Source organism: Taudactylus pleione, unplaced genomic scaffold, assembly GCF_031769625.1.
Source record: "Taudactylus pleione unplaced genomic scaffold, aTauple2 ptg000206l, whole genome shotgun sequence".
Classification (NCBI taxonomy): Eukaryota; Metazoa; Chordata; class Amphibia; order Anura; family Myobatrachidae; genus Taudactylus; species Taudactylus pleione.
This window is the reverse complement of record NW_028284608.1, coordinates 12,865,953-12,889,094: the sequence shown is the minus strand read 5'-3', so window position 1 is coordinate 12,889,094 and position 23,142 is coordinate 12,865,953. Positions and strand designations below refer to the sequence as shown.

The window sequence follows — 23,142 nt, the reverse complement described above, 5'->3', positions numbered from 1 at the left end:
GTTTGTCCCATTACTTTTGACCCCTTAAAAAGTGGGAGGCACATATAGAAACCGTTGTAATTCCTACACCGTTCACCTGATTTGGATGTAATTACCCTCAAATTAAATCTGAAAGTCTGCAGTTAAAGCACATCTTGTTTGTTTCATTTCAAAGCCATTGTGGTGGTGAATAGAGGACAAAATATGAAAATTCTGTCAATGTCCCAATATTTATGGACCTGACTGTATATATTTAATTATATATAAAATATGTTTTGCTGTTGAAATATGTTTTGCTGGGAGAAACCTGGGGAGGAAAAGCAGGTGGGTGGAGTTGGGGGCGGGGCCGACTGGGTTGCTTCATTAAGCCCCACCCCCTCACAGGAATTCACTGCCAACACTGGATATTTAAAATAGAGATGGGGCTAAATGATGTGATTCTCATAGAATTGCGTCATTAGGACCTCGCCCCCAACACACGGACCCGCCGATCCCCGGTAATATTCTCCCCATTCTGTCCACTTCATTAGGAAGTGGGCAGAATGCGGGGGAAGTGCCTATCCTCCCGGGGGTGTGGGGGGTTGCCTGAAAAATTGGTAGCCCCCCGCGACTTCCGGGAGGGTAGGCATGAATGTTTAAATCTAGTGACTATGGGCCTGGTTCAGCTACTTGCGAATATATGCTAATGCCGCAGGAGGCAACTCCCGAAGGTGCAGCATCGGGTCCCCGTCCTGACCATCAGTTGCAACATCGGCCAACTTAGGAGGCCAAAGCTACACAGAATGACCGTCTCATCTCTGTAGCTGAGGCCAATAAATCTGCATTGGAAGATGCAGACACTGGTCTCGGCATACTCACAAAAAGGAAGCAAAATGCCTCCGTTTCGGGAAACGGACCCTGGTGCCACCCCCTCCCAGCCCCCAAACAGCTGCAGCATGTCAATCATGCTTTAACTTAGGGGGCACTGCGAGCAATCTGGCAGTACTAGATCTGCTTTATACGCAGTACAGATCCTGCGCATATCAAAAACCATCGATGTACGCAAACCAAACCAGGCGAGCTCAGGAAGGACAGAAACCTCCCGTGGAGCAGAAGGGCAAACCATCGGGTTTGCGTACATCTCTGAATCAGGCTGAAATCGTATTGGCTCTCATAAATCGCGGGCTATTACGTTTGGCCCTCAGTCTAATACCGCTTTTATACCTAAATTCTGGGTCTGACCCGGAGGTTGGAACAGGGTTCCAAACTGGATCAGACCCGTAATTTAGCCGGCGCTGACCCATGATATTCCTGAGTTGGCGCCGTTCACACTGGAGCTGGGTCTGCAGGGACCCGGCTCTTCCTGCGTGGAAGTGGACGCTTGGAGATGACGTCATCTCCAAGTGCCACTGAAGCCGGCCAATCAGCCGGCATTCGGCGCGCTCCAAGTCATCGTGACCCGGATTGCGCTGTTTACACTCTAGGGTTTCACGGGTCATTCCCGTATTAAACCCTGTAAGTTACCTGGGTTGGATTGCCGGATCACTTGACCCAGGAATCCAACCCTGTTCCCTTTTACACCAAGGAGCTACCCGGGTTAACCATGCAACAACCCGGGTTTTAGCTCTGGTGTAAAAGGGGTATTAATGGTTTCCTTCTAGTAAGATTAGTAAAGCATAATAATGAAGCAAATATTTCATGAGGAGTTTAATTTCTTCATTCAAGTTAATTTGTCTTATAATTCTGAATTTAAGCAACATTTTAAATTCTACATAGGCTTTGTTATCAAATGCCGGTTGTTGGAGACAACCAAAAGACACTTAACGGTTTAGTTAGATGAATGAGTAGTGTAGGCACTAATTGCGAGTTACTTGTAAATTAGACCCCCTTTCATGCAACCTATTTTGATAATTAGGGAGGAATTACTGCTTTTGGCTCACTCCTACATATAGCCTGTTATAATTTCCTAAATTGAATAAAGAATACCTATTTTGGAGGCAATTAAGCATGAAAAAAAATCCTTCACATCTAAACAGAAAATTACAAAAATAGACAAATCAGATCACAACCATGTAATTAGAAATGCATTTAAATCCAAAAAAAACAAAAAACAAACAAAACTGCTGCACCCATGTCTGTAAAATCATGAATCAAACTCTCAAGAATGGTGACTCAGCAGGCAAAGCGCATTAAGACAGGCGATCTATCAAGAGCTCTTTTATCGAGCAACAGGTGAATGGCGTGGCGCATAATGTTTCGGGTGAGCTCCTCCCCCTTCTTCGGGGATGGAAATTAATTAATTACGCATTCTCTGTGCAAGGAGTTGATCTGCACCTATGACCAGTGTGAATTGCGCAGACCCGGGAATAATCCAGCTCGGTGCTGCGACTCTTGCTTTCCTATACATTCAGCCTCAACAGTTATGCTACTTGCCTTTCCTCCTATTATTATAATTTGGTAATTTTACTGGATATTGTTTCACCTTACCCTGAATTTCATTGTCATTGTTTCTGGTTATTTCTATGTTGTTTCTTTTTTGTATCTGCCGACATCTTAATAAATTATTTGAAAGAAAATAAATAAGTGAGCAAAATTGTATAAAATAGTTTTTTACTATTATTTTCTAGCCATATTTATATGATAAGGGATTCCGGGACAGAACCTGTGTCGGCGAGGAGAGATTTGGCCTCCAGTACTTTTAGCCCAGAAATGAAGAGGCAGAGAAAATTATGAGTATGGAGATCCAATATTTTAGTCTTTTTCCAGCAAAAATTCTGGAGAAAAGACTTTTATTTGATAAAATAGACCCTTTAGAGACCTATGAACATGCTGGATTTGCAGGTTACATTGGGAGATTGTGATGTATACTTGCCTACCCTCCCAGAACTGCCTGGAGGATCACAAAAATCGGGTGGCCCTCTGGAAAGGTGGACAGGTCTCCCAGGGTCTGGGGTCATCCAGCTGCTGCCGCATAGTTCCCCAGTGAAGTGGGTGGCACAGACGGCCGATGGCACAAAATGCGTTGAATCGAAGTCAATGTTGCTCTGCTCCACGCTGAGCGAACCCCACTCATCGTCGCCCCCAGACCTACCTAGCGTGGAGGTACCCTCAGTGTTGGTAATTGCAGCATGTTTGCCACAGGACTGAATGCATTGTGGGGGGAAGGGTGTGCCGATTCCGAGGGGGGTGTGGGCGGCACCCGCAGGGGCTGCGCCTGGGATTGTGGGTGGATGCATCGGCTGAGAAAGGGGGGTGTACCGGCGATCGTGATGGGGCATCTAGTGTAATAAAGCAGGATGTTGTGGGCTCAGTACTGTCACCAGACAAAGTGAGGCAGACACCACAGGAGAGAGAGAGACTCTCTTACCGACAGCAGCTGCAGCTAGCAACAAGCAATCATCATCCAAAATGGATTGCCAACATACCAGGTGGTCAATTCCAGAGATTGAGGAGGAATTGTTCTAAAGATACGGATTTTGCGATACAAAGTGAGAAACTGAAGGAAAGATTTGAAGACAGAAGCTATAACAAGGACCTGCTAGAAAACAGTCTTAAAGCAATCCACAGAAAAAATAGAAGTGACCTCATCAAATATAAGACATCCTAAAAGGATGTCACATCACAAATGACTTTCATAACCAGATATAATAGTAATACAAAAGCATTGGAAAATATTATACACAAACATTGGCATATCCTCAAAACAGACCCATTGTTAGAAGGAATAATTCCTCCAAAACCGAGAATAATTTACAGAAGAGCCAACACATTGCAAACATCTCTTACTGCAAGCTACATCCCACTAGCAGAACCAAGCACAAACAATGGCAGCAAGGGATTCTTCCATTGTAACCACTGCAAAGGATGTACAACATTGGAAAAAGTAACAACGAAAGGGATACACAGTTTCCTATCAAAAGTAACAATTAAGGAATATACGGTGAAAGAACATCTAACTTGCAATACAGAAGGAGTCATATATTTGCTACAATGTGACTGTGGACTTCAGTATGTGGGCCGCACGAAAAGAAAGTTGAAAATTAGAATATGTGAACATATCAATAACACAGAAAAAAAGAGAGATTTGCCCTCCAGCACACTGCAGCAAAAACAATACTTAAATCCTACATAATAATAGAGATTTAGAGGTATTGGTTACACATATTTGCAAATATATGAATAAGCGCCAGGCCAATCGTCAAGGCTCCTCTATACTGGCGTCCCTAATATTAAGGGGCTCACGTCCGAGAAGCAAGGCACCCCGAAAAAATTCCAACCAAGGGCCATCCCCAGGGCATCACACGAAAAAGGGAAAAAGGTGATAGTGAAGTATGTAGAAAAGATGTGTAAAGATAAATCAATAAGTGTTAATGAAATGATAAAGAATTAAAATGACATATATAATGTACAAACAAATAGAGAAGTTTACATATGTACTGTTATCATGCAGTACATCAATTGTAATTATATGACCCAGAGTGGGTGCTACCATTATGTAGCAATAATTATTTTGGGGTGAGCGTTTGGGAGTGGGGCCCCCGGGGGGTTCTGACTGGGCCTTTCTCATGGCATCACCACTTAATTCACATAGAATATTTTTATCACTTCTCTATTTGTTTGTACATTATATATGTCATTTTTGCTTCTCGGACGTGAGCCCCTTAATATTAGGGACGCCAGTATAGAGGAGCCTTGACGATTGGCCTGGCGCTTATTCATATATTTGCAAATATGTGTAACCAATACCTCTAAATCTCTATTATTATGTAGGATTTAAGTATTGTTTGTGCTGCAGTGTGCTGGAGGGCAAATCTCTCTTTTTTTCTGTGTTCAGAGTAAACCCCGCCGTTTACAAGCACCTGTGTTATGCAATTAAGCTGATCTGAGCAACTACCATTTTTCTTTGTAAACATCATATCAGGAAAGGCTTAAGAACACACAGCGTCTCTGACCATTTCTTCATTAAACACAACAGTAATCCTAAGGGGTTAAGATTCATGGCTGTACAGAAAATAGAAGAAGATTGGAGAGGGGGGAATTTTATACAACGAATGTCCAAAAAAGAAACACAATGGATTTATGAACTGAAAACTTTGCATCCCGGAGGACTCAATATAGATTTTGAACTGAGTTCATTTTTAACTAGTGCTTAACAACCTGTTTTTATACATCCTGCGGTCCACTATTTATTATTTTTACTTCATTTTATTTTATTTCATTACATTTTATTTTTTATATGCATGTCCAAATTTTTATTTTCCATTTTTCTATTTATTTACATTTTTACATAGATATCTTATTTTTTATCTATACCATTATCAAACTTTTCGTTACCAATTAATTTATCTATATAAGCATTATGCTATTTTTAATTATTAGTTTCATTTAGTCAGCAATTATGCTGATATATAGTTTTTTTCTAATAGTTTTTTTCTAAAATACAAAAAAAAAAAAAATCTATCACACAGCTGCATTAACTTGCAGTAATTGGTGCAATCAGCACAGTATAAATTAAAGCAATGACCAACAGCCTGGCTTCCTTGAAAAAGTCCGCCACGTGGACGAAACATGTTCCAGCCCAGACCACTAAACAAGCCACCAGCCACCTTTCATCAATAGAGCCAGAGGCCAGAAAGATTGCCGGAGGCACAGCGGAGATCGCTGCTTGCTGAGCTGCAACCCCCGCCAACAGACTGGGTACAGTCCGCTGACAGCAGAGTGGGAGCGAGTACAGCATCAAGCGGCACATGTTCACCAGCAACAAAGGACAACACCGCTTTTAGGGTAAGATAGGGACAGTTACCCGTTTGCACTGCACCAAAGCAGCGGGCACCTATCATTTCCACAAAAGGAGTGTAAACATTAATGCTTAAATATCACTGGTACTTTATCATTTTCATTTAATTTTGCACTAGCCACATTTCATTTTTGTTGTTTGATTTTATTTTTATTTTATCTTCATTTCTATTCAAAGTAACTCATCCTCTTTTCTTCTTTTTTATTTTATTTAATTATTTACATACCTCCTTTTTATTGTTCGTTTGGTTTGCAGTTTGATTATTTATTTATTCACTTTTCTGTGGACCAGCAGGTATCAATAGTAATTAGTACATACAAATCCAAAAAAAGCGCTTCTTGCATTAACCACTTTTACACTATTTCGAGTAGTGACAACAGAAGCAGCTATAAATTTCACAGGTGCGCTACTAGATTATCAACCAGGGCTAGCTGCAACAGAAGGGCTGATGCAGCACAGGTCCTCCTGATCCTCCTCACACTCTGCTAACAATGCCTGTTATACCGGGCAGACACGGTCAGTCCGGCTGGCACTCCACTGATGCACATGAGGATCGTGAAAAAGTAGGCAGACATTGCCTTCCAGTGTCCGCCTACTTATCATTGAGTTGGGTGGAAAGTTGGAAACTTTTTCCCTACACTAGAACAATTAGTTGGGAAAAATCAAACAAGTTTGATTTCCCCAACTAGTTGGAACGACCGTTTTTGGCCATTTTTAGGTGTGTGGGAACAAACAAATAATTATCGTTTGCTCCCAAACACTGCCCAATTATCAATGCAACCAGCCAACTAGTTGACTTGTTGGAACAATGGGGTAGATGTATTATAGCGGCACTTAACGTGCCGCTATAATGCTTCCCGCTTCGCCTCTTTACCGAGGCAAAGCAGGAAGCGCTACCGATGAGATGCATAAACATCTCATCGGCCGGAGAGGGGGAGCGTTAACTCCCCCCTCCGGCGCTACCCGCTAGAGACAGCAGCGCATCAGCCTAGTGCTGATGCGCTGTGTCTCTCTCCCCTATGGCCGGCTCCACTGAGCATGCGCGGGATCTCGCAAGTATCGCGAGATCCCTGCGTGGAGCCGGCAGCCACCGCAGCAGGGACAGCACTGTCCCTGCTGTGGGGATAGGCTAACGCCAGGCTGTAGCTGTCAATAACGACAGCTACAGCCAGCTGAACGGTCATGCGTTATGACCGTTCGTACATGGCCCTGCCGTCGGCGCTGCTATCTTATAGATAGCGCCGATAATGACAGGGGCGCACAGCGCCCCTGTCATTTACCGCCCAGACCCCCAATCATACATCGGGGAGAAGCGGTATCAGCGCACATAATGTGCGCTGATACTGTTTCTGGGCTTCGCACATCTCCCCCAATATCTGATGTATGGCCTGCTCAATACTGCTTATGGTTTGTTCAAGGTATGGTGGTGAGGTCGGGAATTTAACTGAGTGTGTCCACACAAGAGGCATAGTGGAATTTTGACACTCATTTCAGCTCCACTCAGACTCACCATGCAAAGGTCCACTGCTATTTTAAGAACAAGACCCTCTGCCCTCCAGATGTTGTTGAACTATACATTCAGCATGCCTTGCAACAGCTAGAGCATGGTCAAATAGCAAAACTGTGGCAGAGCATGCTGGCATGTGTAGTTCTACAACAGCTGTGGGGCCACTTACTGCCCACCCCTACTCTAGAGTCACTCTATTGGGACTAGAGGTTTGGAATCGGCATAGACACCCTCCAATACAAATGAAACTTTGGACTAAGGACTAGGACTGTACTATCAAAATATATATTTTTTGATTTGTTTTATGGTATAATTTTTTTTTTTTTTCATGGTTTTTTGGTTCTTTTGGGTAATTTTTTCCTTGGTGATTTTTGGTACACATCAGTACTTTTGTATATTGTATTTATTTGTACATTTGTCATTTCTTGGAAATTGACAAAAAGGTGATTTCACTTTCTAGAATCACATATGGTCCGAGAACGCAAAGAGAAATGCTGTAATATTGGAAATTAGGTCAGACACCTAACAATTATTGCTGCTAGGGATCATATACAAAATAGACCTATTGAGCGCTGTTACTGCAAATAATGTTGTTTTTTTTAACCTTGCATTAAATGTAAATTTATATATTTAACTATATAAAATAATGCCCTGTTTCTGATCGGAATCGGTATGTAATGACGGCGGATCAAATACCGACAGCGGCAGGCCGGCGGGTCGAAATCCCGACATCTAAAAGTAAGTAACCTAACCCTTCCCTCTCCCCCCCCAACCCTCCTTTAGGGGTGCCTAACCCTAACCTCCCCCCTTAGTGCCTAACCCTAACCTCCTCACAGGGGTGCCTAAACCTAACCCCCCCTCCCCGCACCCTAAACCTAACCCTCCTGGGGGGTGCCTAACCCTAACCTCCCCCCCTAGTGTCTAACCCTAACCTACCCCCAGGGGTGCCTAAACCTAACCCCCCCTCCCCGCACACTAAACTTAACCCTCCTGGGGGGTGCCTAGCCCTAACCCCCCCCCCCTAGTGCCTAACCCTAACCCCCGCTTCCCCTATCCTAATCCTAATCTTCCCCGGGGGGGTGCCTAACCCTAAGTCCCCCTGGGGGTCCCTAAACCTAACCCCCCCATCCCCGGGCTAAGTATTATGCTTACCCGTCCAAGGGCGTTCGGGATGGCAGGGGTCGGTGTTCTGGTGTCGGGATTAAGATAGACATCGGAATTTCGACACCTATCTTAAGTCCCTTGTCGGGCAGGAGGAGTCGGGATTTAGATCGGCAGCATCGCGTCTGCCGGTCTATTAACTACATTCATTCTGATCAAATCGGAGTCTCCTGTAGCTTAAAGCCTTTTATTAACAAGGGGGACCATCGGAGGGTTCTCTAGCAACCATCACAGTTCTTTGGACCACAGAAGAACTAGATCCCTGCCACATCTGGCTGCCCAACGCCCAGATTTTAATCAAGATTCAACTCAGCTAAAAATTATTGCACTTTTCCTCTTAATTTCAGGGCTTGTTTGTTTAAGATGTATATGGCTCCTGCTTTATCATCATTCCTTCCCAGCCTCTCTGTCTCACCTGTAATGGGCCATTCTCCTCCACTCTCCATTACCACTTTATTGTCTCAGTGAGCTTCACTGCTTCATTTTTTTTACTATCAAATAGTCCAATGTGCATTATACCCCCCCTTCCTAAATTCTCTTTTTCAAAAAGGTTGATTAGTATGCACAAGGGACCTCATTCAGACACGGTCGCAAGCGCTGAGCGCTTGCAACCGGGTTGATGTTTAGGCCCTGCGTACACGCAGCGGCTGCACTGCCAGTGCGCAAGCCCCAGAGCGAGAGAGAAATTCTCTCGCTCCGGAGCTCACTACTAAAGGGGCGGCTGTCCTTTTTGAGGTCGCCCCGTTTTGTAGGCGGGGCCGGGGGGATGGTTGACCATCGCAACCATCACCCTGGTCGGTCGCTAAAGCTGTGGGTGGTAACCCACAGCTTAGCTAGTGACCAGGAGGCCGCACTTAAAAAGTGAAGCGGCCGCCCTCATTCAGAGCGAGCGCTCGCTTCTTGCGACCACCTCTGAATGAGGGCCAAGGTCTCTTGATGCTTGGAGGTGACATTAAACATACAGTACTTGGCTACTCTCCTGCAACGGTCAAGAGGCTCCCTAAAATCAGGTGGCGCTCGCAGCCGGCCGGAAAAGTGGGCAAGTCTTCAGAAACCGACCACCAACCGCCCCCAGTCGCCTATTACTGGGTGGAGTTGGTGGTTCAGATGGCAGATGACGCAAATTGCACTAAATCAGTAGTCAGGCACTCTGCTGCTCAATGCCGGTAATCTCTGCATTGTATAGCGGGGCGTGACCATGATGATGAGATTGCGTCACCACAACCCCCACATTGCCTCCTTTGCCGGGAAATGCCACCCCTGTACCACCCCCTTTGTCGCTCCACGCCCCCCACACCACCTCCTTCTCTACCGAACTGGCTGCCCCCCTCCCTCCCCCGGAGGGGGCAAACAGAAAGTCAGGACCTATGCTTCAATATGTACCAGCATAGATAACACTTTCTCATCTTTCCCCCACAGGCCAATTCAATTACATTGATAAAGAGGTTTGCTACCTGTGCTAGTTCAGTCCCTGACTTACCCTGTTCTCTGTCCACCAGTATCATATGCCTTCAATGCCTCACTATTATCTCATAATGGTCATCACTTTAAATCATGCCCTTTTTCTGACAGGTTGACTGCCTGGGCTGGTAACAGTTGGGTTTTGTACCGGGTGAGGATGGCCAGTGTGCGATAATGCAAATGCATCTTTGACCATGAAAGATGGCGTCATCAGGGCCTACATGTGAAAATCCTAACGATTTTTTATGTCATTATGTTACAAAAAATTCCCATAATTTGGTTAAAAAAAGCCTTTCAGGAAAACCTAAATTTTCGATCATTCAGGATAACAGACCCCATGCCTGTAATACTCTTCTGCAACACACCTAATAGTGACTACATAGGGTTGAGGTCACCAAAAGGTAAAAAAAAGGGAGCCTAGCTAGGCCAAATGGTTCTAATCTGCTGTCAAATTCTATGTTTCTATGTAAGATTATTTTTGTTATTAAATGATGCTATAATACCAAATCTATCCAGAAGGTGACAGGCTTGAGACTTGCATGCTCTGTGTTTTTGGAAACCATTTTAATAACAGTAGTTTGCTCTTTCTACCTTCTTCGTGTTTTTAAACTTGGCTATTAGGATAATCATCTTTCATTTATGTGATGAAGAATAGTTCTCACGAGCAGGGCCCTCTACCTATTATGTTTTCTCTACGTAATTATGCAATGTTTGCATTGTAATTGGGCAGCACAGGCGGTGTAATGGTTAAAATTACTACCACAGCACTGAGGTCGTGAGTTCCATCCTCACCACAGTCCTCAATGTGTGGAGTTTGTATGTTCTTCCTGTACTTGTGTGGGTTTCCTCCGGGTGTCCTGGTTTTCTCCCACACTCCAAAAATACATTGGTAGGTGAATTGGCTCCCAACAAAAATTAACTATAATGTGTATGTGTGTGAGCATGTGGTAGGGAATATAGATTGTAAGCTCCACTGGGTCAGGTACTGATGTGAATGGCCAAATATTCTCTGTAAAGCGCTGCAGAATTTGTGTGTTATATAAATAACTGGTAACAAAATTATGTATATATGTAGAGTTGTGAACATGTTTATTTATATCAGTTTGTACTTATGCTATTCGGTCTTAGTTATTTCTCCTATGTACGTACAAGGCTATGGAAGTCATATAAATAAAAGAATAATTAAAAGAAATAGTAATAATAAAAATAATATTTCAGTGAATCTATTCCCATTGTTGAGGTCATGCAAGAAACAACAATGGCAAAATCACAGACAAATGCAATTTATATTATGTTTGAAGATTAACACTCATTTGCATTTAAAAATAAATGTTCATACCATTTGTATTGAGATTCATTTGTATTATTTACATTGTTGTTACCTAATATGTCAGCACAACTGGTGCAAGATAGCTTTATTGTTTTTCCATTAAAAAAAAGTTAAGTTCTATTTTTATAGTTGTACAGCTGTCAGAATCTGGTCACATGCCTTGTACTATTACAAGTCTTTTCTGGAGTATTGACCTATCAGCGATAAAGGAGCCAGGATGAAGGAACACATACAGAGACTGTGAACAGAGGCCTGATTCAGAGCTGGAGGCTCTGAAAGAGCGATCGCTCTGAATCAGGGCGGTTTTTTTTTTGTGCGGCCTCCTGGCCGCTCGCATAGCTGTGGAGGACCTGCCCAGCTGACAGCAGGTAAGTGTAACCCATTGTACGCCACCTCACAGTGGCTTATAGTAACTCCATCAAATTCCGAAAATACATAATTTTCGGAATTTGATGAATAGCATAATTTCCATATCTCCATACTAATGTATGGGGAGTTTTTAAATTAACGCAGGCGGACTTATCCAGGAGATATCAGTGATATCTCCTGTGTTAAGTGTCTTCATGAACACTAAAATAATGATAATTAAGAAAAATGTCCTTAAAAACGTTATTTTAGTGTTGATGAATAGGCCCCTTAATCTTAATGCTGGGTCTATGACATCATCTGCATCATGTGATGAGCTGGCGGTTGGCGATGATCTCACCTCCAAGCGCCGGCTCCTCCTATGAAGAGAATGGGACCCGGGTCGTATCAACCCTGGTCACCCATTTCCACTGCATCATGAGCAGTGTTGAAAACACGTTCAACCCTTCTCGTGCCGGGTCACTCAACCTGGTTTATTTCATCCTGGCCCCTTTCATACTGCACAGTAACCTGGTTTATTGCTGCTAGTGTAAAAGGGGTATAAATCACAATGTCTCTTAACAAGCCTGCACAGACTGTTTCCCCAGGTAGTGAGACCCTGAGTAAAACGCCTGATAAACCTTACAGGTGCAAGTACTGATAAGCCTGTTCTCATGCTGAAGACCCGAAATGGGCCTAATTGATGGAGCCCGCCCTCACTCTTCATCCATATCCCCAGGAATTCTTAACTGGCTTTTAATAAAGCCCAAACATCTGACAAGTCTGTTTTGTGATCGCATACATTTTCCTGGGGTTTAAATACATATGTCAGAAACCTGGGACAGACCTATCTCCTGTGTACAACCTTACCAGTGCTATCAATGTTTTTGTCACGTTAGTAAAGAATGCTTAGCTTAGCAAGAGCGTGCTAACAGAATTGCAGGCCTATGAGACTTGTGCATAAGCGTAGATATGCCTGTTTTCAGATGGATCTCCTGCACCAATAATAGATGTGGTGAAACGCGTCCTGCAGAAGCCAGCACTCGGATCTGTGATGCCAACAGAAGACACCTGTTTTTCTTCAGACGCCTCCTGCGCCATTAGCATATTTTAGCATTTCTGCTGCATCCAAAGCCGCAGCAGCAATGCTACTAGTGTACTACTCTGAAGTAGGCTCATAGGGCTTGATTCAGACCCACTCGTGAGCGCTCACAAGTGGGTCGATGTTGGCCCAGTGCGCATGCGCACGACAGAGCCGGCTCCGTCGTGCGCATGCGTGAGACCCGCATAGCGACAGGCAAGCCGTCGCTCCGGATCTCGTACCAAAGGGGGTGTGCTGTCGATGGTGAGTGACAGCACGCCTCCTTTGGTGGGCGTGCCGGGGGAGTGGCTGCCCAGACGGAGGCGTTCCCATGGGAAAGCCTACCGTCTGGGGCCGGCCCCACTGACATCACAAGTGATGTCAGTGGGAGTGCTTTCGGCTCTGTTTGAGCCGAAAGCACTCCAGGGCTTGCGGCAACGAGACCCTATAACAAGGGTCTTGTCGCAAGCCCGATGGTCGTGATGGTCTTGACCATCGCGACCATCTTCCTGGCTGCTCGCTATAGCTGTGGGTAGTCACCCACAGCTATACGAGCGGCCAGGAGGCCATTCTAAAAATCAGGAAGGATGGCCCTGATTCAGAGCGAGCGCTCTGTCAGAGCGTCTGGCTCTGAATCAGGGCCATAGATCTTAAAAAATCATGACCTACAGCATCCCAGTATGAGATATTACCCAGAATAATGATTTAAAGTGGATTCATGCTGTTATGCAAAACCAGGCTGTATAATGACAGCAAAGCCCTTGCCATGACATCACCACTCTTAGTAAAAACCCAGTTTAGTTCAAAAAACCTTAAAACATCCAAACACTTTATGGCAGTCAAACAGATGGGATGCTTTAGATGCGGCTGCGTAACATGCAAATTTTTGATCCCAGGCAACATATTCAATCATCCTCATACGGGTAAGGGGTATACGATATGACATGTAATAGTTGCTATGTAATCTATCAAATTATTTGTCCATGCGGTCTGTCCTATGTGGGCAAGACCAAAAGGAAATTTAAGGAGAGAATGGCAGTCCACCGCTCCTCAATTAGGGCAGCACTACTAAACAAAAGTAGTGATCAACCAGTGGCCCGTCACTTTATGGAAAATAATCACCCATTGACATCACTTTGATATAGTATGATTGACCAGGTGGTCCAACCAACAAGGGGTGGTGATAGGGATAAAACCCTTCTTAAACGTGAGGCAGAATGGATTTATAGACTTGATGTCATAGCCCCACGGGGCCTTAATGAATATCTGCCATTAACATGTTTTCTGTAACACTAAGAGGGGATGGGGTACATCCTCTTTTGGAAGGTTAGACTTTTTCCAGCTCTTGTAATGTTTGATTGCCATGTAGTTCTAATTAGCTCATGTTTTTGGTGGTCTTTCCTGGTGTTTTCACCAGAGGTCCCTTTGGATTTCGCCAGGATATATTTCCCGGTCATGTAGTTTAAAATTACCGTAAACCCTCTATGGTTATGGCATCCTCTATATGTACAGTCAGGTGCATACATATTGGGACATTGACAGAATTTTCATATTTTGGCCTCTATTCACCACCACAATGGCTTTGAAATGAAACAAACAAGATGTGTTTTAACTGCAGACTTTCAGATTTAATTTGAGGGTAATTACATCCAAATTAGGTGAACGGTGTAGGAATTACAACGGTTTCTATATGTGCCTCCCACTTTTTAAGGGGCCAAAAGTAATGGGACTATCAACTCAAAAGCTCTTTTATGGACAGGTGTGGTCTATTCCCTTGTTATTTCATTATCAATTAAGCAGGTAAAAGGTCTGGAGTTGATTCTAGGTGTGACATTTGCATTTGGAATCAGTTGCTGTCGACTCTCAATGTGAGATCCAAAGAGCTGTCACTATCAGTGAAGCAAGCCATCATTAGGCTGAACAATCAAAACAAACCCATCAGAGAGATAGCAAAAACATTAGGTGTGGCCAAATCAACTGTTTGGAACATTCTTAAAAAGAAAGAACACACCGGAGAGCTCAGCAACACCAAAAGACCCGGAAGACCACGGAAAACAACTGTGGTGGATGACAAAATAATTATTTACCTGGTGAAGAAAAACCCCTTCACAACAGTTGGCCAAATCAAGAACACTCTCCAGGAGGTAGGTGTATATGTGTCAAAGTCAACAATCAAGAGAAGACTTCACAAGAGTGAATATAGAGGGTTCACCACAAGATGTAAACCATTGGTGAGCCACAAAAACAGGAAGACCAGATTAGAGTTTGCCAAACAACATCTAAAAAACCCATTACAGTTCTGGAACAACATCCTATGGACAGATGAGACAAAGATCAACTTGTACCAGAGTGATGGGAAGAGAAGAGTATGGAGAAAGAAAGGAACTGCTCATGATCCAAAACATATCACCTCATCAGTGAAGCATGGTGGTGGTAGTGTCATGGCGTGGTCATGTATGGCTGCCAATGGAACTGGTTCCCTTGTATTTATTGATGATGTGACTGCTGACAAAAGCAGCAGAATGAATTCTGAAGTGTTTTGGGCAATATTATATGCTCATATTCAGTCAAATGCTTCAGAACTCATTGGACGGCGCTTCACAGTGCAGATGGACAATGACCCGAAGCATACTGCAAAAGCAACCAAAGAGTTTTTAAAGGCTAAAAACTGGAATGTTATGCAATGGCCAAATCAATTCCCTGACCTGAATCCGATTGAGCATGCATTTCACTTGATGAAGACAAAACTGAAGGGAAAGTGCCCCAAGAACAAGCAGGAACTGAAGACATTTGCAGTAGAGGCCTAGCAGAGCATCACCAGGGATGAAACCCAGCGTCTGGTGATGTCTATGCATTCCAGACTTCAGGCTGTAATTGCCTGCAAGGGATTTGCAACAAAGTATTAAAAAGTGAAAGTTAGATTTAAGATTGTTTAGTTTGTCCCATTACTTTTGGCCCCTTAAAAAGTGGGAGGCACATATAGAAACCATTGTAATTCCTACACCGTTCACCTGATTTGGATGTAATTACCCTCAAATTAAATCTGAAAGTCTGCAGTTAAAGCACATCTTGTTTGTTTCATTTCAAAGCCATTGTGGTGGTGAATAGAGGCCAAAAAATGAAAATGTTGTCAGTGTCCCAATATTTATGCACCTCACTGTATATGCATTGGCTGTAAGTGAGTTTTGGTTTGCACACTATGGGGTATAGGTGATCTGTGGGATTTAATATTATGCAAGTTTTAACTGTGTAAATGTGGTAGTTTGCTAACCATATAACGATGTTCTGAGCCTATTGAAATATTCTGTCCTTTGAGATTGTTCTAATGTTTTTAAATGTTCCTATGTGCTTTATTATTAGCGTAGCCGTGATTTTTTTATTACAGTTGCTAGGTGATGGTGTTTATGTCACATGGTGGGCGCCGTCTGGAGGCACGTGGGAGCATCATCGGCGGCTGCTGATGATGTCATCTCTACGGGCCCCGGCGAGGACGCCGGAGATGCCGATTAGTTGCACATGGTGTTGGTGGAGGGACTATATAAGGTAATTATGCCTGTATTGTTTTATATCCTGAAGACAGTTTATCACATAAACTGAAACGTCGATGATCACCGTGTTGTGTTTATTGAGTACCTGAGTGCCGCATTACCGAAGGAGTTGTGAGTGCTTACATTGTGATGACACTGGGCCAAGTTACTGGAATTAAATAGTGTGCCGGATTTTCCTGTTTTTTTGGTGTATGTGTATATATATATATATATATATATATATATATATATATAAACTGATCTTTTGTAAATATAGAATACCCCTTAGTGACAAAGAGATTTTGCTGTGGTAGAATTATGAAGGAACCCCCCTGTACAATTCCACACATATGGACAGTACATACCGGTTGTCCACTGCCCTATTTGCTGACTTTAGGAGGTATTTATCAAAGCTCGGGGGGGAAAGATAAAATTGTGAGAGATAAAGTACCAACCAATCAGCTCCTAACTGTCACTTTACAGGCTGTGTGTTGAAAAGTGACAGGAGCTGATTGGTTGGTACGTTATCTCCATCCACTTTTTCTCTCTCCAAGGCTTAGTACATAGATCCCATAGTGTGTAAAATGTAAGTTAGAAGCTGTTTGGTTAATACTTTATCTCACACAAGTTTATCCGCTTTGATAAATACAATAAAAATATGGATGCTCTCACTGTAAGACTTTAACCAAACCTCAGCAATGTTAGATGAGGAGCGCTCAGCGCTACCTCTGTTCGTGGTCTGGAGCTGGCGGGGACAATGGAGACACCACAGTTCTTTCAAGGAGGTCTGACTTCTGATATGCGCTACTGCGCATGCGCTCATTTAACGCGTATCTTTCTCCATTGTCATCCATGCTTTATGGACACGCCCCTGAGAATCTCCACTCCACAGAGCCATAGAAGGCCCTACAGTGCACCCCTGTACCCTGTGCTACCACAGCCTACCATAGGGAGCATACGGCTATTCACCACCAGGACATGCATACTCGCTAATATTAGCCAGTGCACTACAACACCCAGCATACCCTACAGATTCCAGGCTGTATCTGGCACCATATTTGCAACCTGTACATGTGATAAACCCCGCATCTAACGGCACCTGTTTCTAGTTGGTTAATAAACCTTCCACCTGGTTAAGTCACTTGTTGTGTGATCTAACCGCCACTTGCAAATCCACTGCGCATCCAGCCCAGAACCCCAGAACCCTGCTACTAGGTTCTGAGGCCCAGGTCACTGGTGCTATCACTCTGCTAAGCAAGAACCATGCCCTATGCTCTACATATTAAGTCTGTAAGCTGATGAAACTGTTTGCTATTGTTTTCTCCAAGATGTTGTGAAGACACTTTTAGCACTGAAGCATACATTTATTATAGGGATAATAATTGTGCAATTTGGCCAGACATAGGCGCATAAGCACCCTGGTTGGAGCTTGCTCTTGCAGTGGGGAAGCCTAGTTATATACACATATTGCAGAAATCCTTTCGCTAACGCCATCTAATCTCTTTCGCCATTTTTTTAAATTGTTAGAAAATCATTATAATATCCAGAACAGTCGCATATTTACTGAGACGGGGGCCCATGTGCGGTCTTCTTCTGGGCTCCATCCTCTTTAGCGTTAGTAGCCGGCTGCACACGTACTAGACGTAGGCGCTGTACCAAAGTCTACTGCGCAAGCGCAGGTCACCGGGACAATGGCGCAGTGGCCAATTATCACACTGCGCATGCACAGATCACTGGGAAAATTACTGCAGCTCCATCTTCCCAGCTGCTGTCGAGGGACTGCGAAAAGATATGTATCAAAGTAGTTAAATAACATGAGTGCAGTGTGGGCCCCCTGGATTCAGGGGCCCGTGTGCACTGCACTCTTTGCGCCCACTATAGATATGCCACTGGATCCAGAAAATGGTAAATAGGCCCCGAGATGGAATTATAATTGCTTATTTATGGAACCATGAAGGATACACATCTTGATAAGCGTTTATTACATACAGCGGTATACGTTTATGAAGCCGGCGGACGGAATCCCGACCGCCGGCTTCTAGACTACTTAATCCCGGCAAGGGTTAAATGACAGGCGTCTAAATCTAGACGTCTGTCATTTTACCGATGCCGGGAGACAGGCGCCCGGCACCCCGATCGAAGGGATGCCAGGCGCCGGGTGCGGACAGCCGCGGGGTTTAGGGCTCCCGGGGGGGGACTTAGGGTTAGGCACCCCCCGGGAGGTTAGGGTTAGTCTAGGGGTAGGGAGGGTTAGGGTTAGAAACCCCCGGGTGGAGGTTTAGGGTTAGGCACCCCCCCAGGGGACTTAGGTTTAGGCAGCAGGGAAGGGGGGATAAGGTTTATTCACTTAGAGGGGGGATTAGGGTTAGGCACTTAGAGGGGGGATTATGGTTAGGCACTTGTGGGGGATTACAGTTAGGCACTTGGGGGGGAGGTTAGGGTACAGCAGCTCTTCTTTAACTGTGTACACTTCCTCAGAAACTTTACTTTATTGCCCTTTTGTGCCAAATAATGTTCTAATGATTGCCCATGTTAGCTGAGGAATATTGCATCACAGTGAAAACAATTATTCAGAGAAACCCGTAATGTGAGATCAGTCCTCCTGAGAAAATGGGTGGGAAAAATAAAAACATTCCACATTTTTTTTTAAATAATATTTTTATTATGTTGTAGAAAAGATGTGAGTACAAGGTTCTGCATGCACCAGAAATTCAGTTCTACTTCTGTGTTTTATTATTCATCAGTGTTTGACAGAACAAAGACAAATGGGTACATTTGCATTAGATTGTATGAAATGAAACACTGATATTTCTGAGCCTCTGAAGGTAGAAATGGGTCACAAAGTTCTCTTTCATTGCTTAAAATACTTGACAGAATTCCCTTACAGCAGGAAGAGCAGTGAATATCAATGAACGGAAAATAATCTGCCGGCAGATGAAAATAATCTGTGAAAGAACTTGTCATGTAGTTTGGAGAAATCTAATAACACAGCCTTAGTAAAAGACTAGTTGCAATTTACAGTTATTAACACACATACTATTCTATGGAAAACAAATATATACCTACCACGTCGCACCTGTCTTGTATCTCTTACTATAACTCCTAATCTTTTATTTAGATTAGCTGCTACTGGTGTGGGCTGTTCTGTGGAGTTGGGTATGGGATGCTGGTGCGCGGGCTCCCGGCGGTCAGAATCCCGATGCTGGCATCCTAACAGGCAGTGGCGTATCTATAAGTAATCTACAGGTAACTGAAGTTGACTGTGACTGCAGAGTATTTCACCTCCTGTGCCTCCTTTATTAATTATAATCATAGGTAACTAGCTTATTCTTTACTGAATCCTTATGCTATAGTTTCTAATGCCTTATGATTTGTAATAGTTAAATTGTTTTAAGGATTCCCTCAGTCTATTGACTAAAGTGAATGCTTGATTTATTTGTAGCCTTAGATGTATGGTATGTGGTCATTGTTGACTTAAGCCATTTTTATTGCTAGCTTTCTCTGGCTGGCCAATTGGGGTGTGTCCACACTTGCCTGCATCCCTGTTTAAGTGTCAGTAGTTTGGCTGGAAAAGCCTTGGCTGGGTGCAGCTTTTTTCTAAGTGCAGTGTTTTTAAGTGCATAACTAGTGTTAGACCTGCGTTAAACCGAGGAGAAACAGAAGGAGAAAAGATCCATCAGGCAACAAACCTCAACAATCTAAAGACTCAGACTACAACTGGACTCCCTGTACAATCACTGCAAGAACACTTCTATTGCTATTAATAATGCTGGCCTTCTGATTCTCGCATACAATTCAATGCTTATGGTACTTTTTCCCATGTCAGTTTACATCTATCTACTTTGAAACACTGTCCTTTATCTCAGCTCTCCTGCCTAGCCTCACATCCTCTGCTTACAATCTGCATTATTTTTCAAATTCTGCACACATTAGATCCCCACTTTTAATCCTCCCTATAATAATCTTGTTAATCTGCATACATATTGATACACTGTTTTTTGATACATCACTGTTTTTTTTTTCACTTGCATTCCTACAAAGTTCTTGCACTCATATCTCATTTACATTTCCAAATTTCATTCCTCTTGTTTACTTATAAACACCATGACAAGGTTTTCGTCAACTCCCTCCTTCACTCAGTCTCTACTTAATCCTCTGTTCTGCCCCCTGCTTCCACCTTTATCCTTTCCCCCTTATCTCTTCCACCTTCTCCTTCCCTTCTCCCCCCTCCTCTGTCTGCCTACTCTCCCCTCCTCTCCCATTACTCCACTTTCTTCCTGTTCTACCCCCACATTGTCCTACTACACCACCTCCTACAGGTTCCCTTTCTAGCTCAGGTGCCCGCAACATCACTAAACTCTATTCTTATCGGTCCCCCAAATTAATCTTACCTCCACATTACAGCAACCCGGAAAATCTTATTTGCATCTCCCCCTCAAATGCTATCTCTCTATCCTGTCCCCTCTGGAATGCCAGGTCAGTCTGTAATAAACTGGTCCCCACCCATGACCTTTTTATCTCCAACTCTCTGAATCTCCTAGCCATCACTGAAACTTGGATCTCACCCTCTGACACCACTTCTCCTGCTGCTCTATCCTCTGGGGGCCTTGCCTTCTCCCACACCCCCCGGCCTGGGGCTCGCCATGGTGGTGGTGTTGGGGTCCTTCTGTCCACCAGTTATTCCTACCAGCTAATACCCTCTGAACCATCCCTCACATTCCCCACATTTGAGGTTCATGCTATACGCCTCTTCCAACCAGTAAACCTCAGAGTAACTGTCATTTACCATCCCCCTGGCTCTCCCTCCAAATTCCTTGACAACTTTGCTTCCTGGCTCCCTCACTTTCTCTCCTCAGATCTTCCCTCCATTATCCTAGGTGATTTTAATATTACTATTGATATTCCCACAGAATCCTCTGCAGCTAAACTCCTTACCCTCACCTCTTCATTTGGTCTCGCCCAATGGACCTCCTCATCCTCCCATGTGAGTGGGCACTCACTTGACCTGGTCTTTACTCACCGTTGTGATATTTCTGACTACTCCAATTGCCCATTCCCCCTCTCTGACCATCACCTTCTCTCTTTTAACCTATCCCTCTCTCCTTCCCCTCCGCTAACTCCTAAGGCTACCATTACTAAGCGTAATATTGAGGCTATTGACACTGTTGCTTTTTCCTCCCTGCTGGACTCTCTTCTCTCCCCTATCATTTCTCTCTCCTGTCCTGAACAAACTACTTCCCTGTACAATTCCTCCCTTACTTCTGCTCTTGATTCTGTTGCTCCAGCAATAACCACTCACCCTCGCAGATCCAACCATGGCATTCCAAATGCACCAGATACCTACAAAAGTGTTCAAGAATTGCAGAGCGTCAGTGGAGAAAGTCACGCTCTAAAGCTGACTTCCTCCATTTCAAATGTATTCTCTCTTCCTACAGTGCTGCCCTGTCTCTCTCCAAACAAACATATTTCAAGAACCTCATCTCCTCCCAGTCCTCAAACCCCCGGCGTCTCTTTGCCACTTTCAACTCCCTACTCTGCCCTTCCCCTCCTCATCTTCCCTCCTCGCTCTCTGCCCTCGACTTTGCCACCTACTTTACATCTAAAATTGACTCCATACATGAGGACATCATATCCCATCAGACCCTCAGCACTCCTCCCCCTCCTTGCCCTTACCACCCCTCCCCTTCTGTCTCACCAACTCTGACATTCTTCTACCCTGCTTCTGGAGAGGAAGTCATGGCCCTCATCCGGTCCTCCCCTCCTTCCACCTCCCCTCTTGATCCTATCCCTTCCTGTCTCCTCTCCCACCTGTCTCCTTCTGCCTGTTCCCATCTGGCTCACCTCCTTAATCTCTCCCTATCATCTGGCACTGGCACTGTCCCTTCTGCATTCAAACATGCTCTTGTCTCCCCCATTCTTAAAAACCTACCCTTGATCCTAACATACTTTCCAACTATCGACCCATCTCTCTTCTCCCTTTTGCTTCCAAACTCCTTGAGCGTATTGTCTACAACCGCCTTACCACCTTTCTTTCCTCCCACTCCCTCCTTGACTCATTTCAATCTGGCTTCCGATCTCTCCACTCCACTGAAACTGCCCTCATGAAAGTCAGCAACGACCTCCTTGCTGCCAAATCCAAGGGCCACTACTCTCTGCTCATTCTCCTTGACCTCTCTGCTGCATTTGACACTGTAGACCACCCTCTCCTCCTGCAAATCTTTTACTCTCTCGGTTTATGTGACACTGCCCTCTCCTGGCTTTCCTCCTACCTCTCTGATCGTTCCTTCTCATGACTCCTCTTCCCCTCCACTTCCACTAAAGGTAGGAGTTCCCCAAGGTTCTGTTCTTGGACCTCTCCTTTTCTCCCTATATACATCCTCTTTAGGTGAACTCATTAACTCCTTTGACCTCCAATATCATCTCTATGCAGATGATACTCAAATTTACCTTTCCACCTCTGAGCTCTCTCCCTCGCTCCTTACACGTATCTCCAATTGTCTCTCTGCTGTCTCTTTGTGGATGTCCCAGCGCTTTCTTAAACTTAACATGTCTAAGACTGAGCTGATCATCTTCCCACCCTCTTCCACTACATCACTTTCCACAATTTCATTATCTATTGATGGCACAACTATCTCCTCTAGCCCCAAAGTGCGCTGTCTTGGAGTTATCCTAGACTCCTCCCTCTAATTTAAACCGCACATTCAGCACCTCTCGCAGTCTTGCCGTTTTCACCTAAAAAATATCTCCAGGATTAGACCCTTCCTCACCCAGGATGCCACTAAAACCCTCATCCACTCACTGGTCATATCCAGATTGGACTACTGTAACCTTCTCCTAGCTGGCCTCCCAGTCTCTCACCTCTCTCCACTACAATCTGTTCTCAATGCTGCTGCTCGGCTCATCTTCCTCTCCAGACGTTCTACATCTGCTTCCCCTCTCCTTCAAGCCCTACACTGGCTCCCCTTCCCCTTCAGA

At 44.3% G+C, this 23,142-nt stretch overlaps 1 protein-coding gene across 2 annotated transcripts in view; it reads left to right on the top strand.

Moving 5' to 3' along the window:
• The first annotated feature begins 5,583 nt into the window (after nt 1-5,583).
• The window catches only part of LOC148517925 (protein kinase C delta type-like), a 122,871-nt gene continuing 105,312 nt past the window's right edge, over nt 5,584-23,142 (top strand). Inside the window, exon 1 of one of the 2 annotated variants that reach the window (XM_088478058.1) lies at nt 5,584-5,742. The gene's annotated coding sequence lies outside the window, so the exon portion shown is untranslated. The remainder of the gene's footprint in view (nt 5,743-23,142) is intronic. The other variant, XM_088478056.1, reaches the window with a different exon arrangement.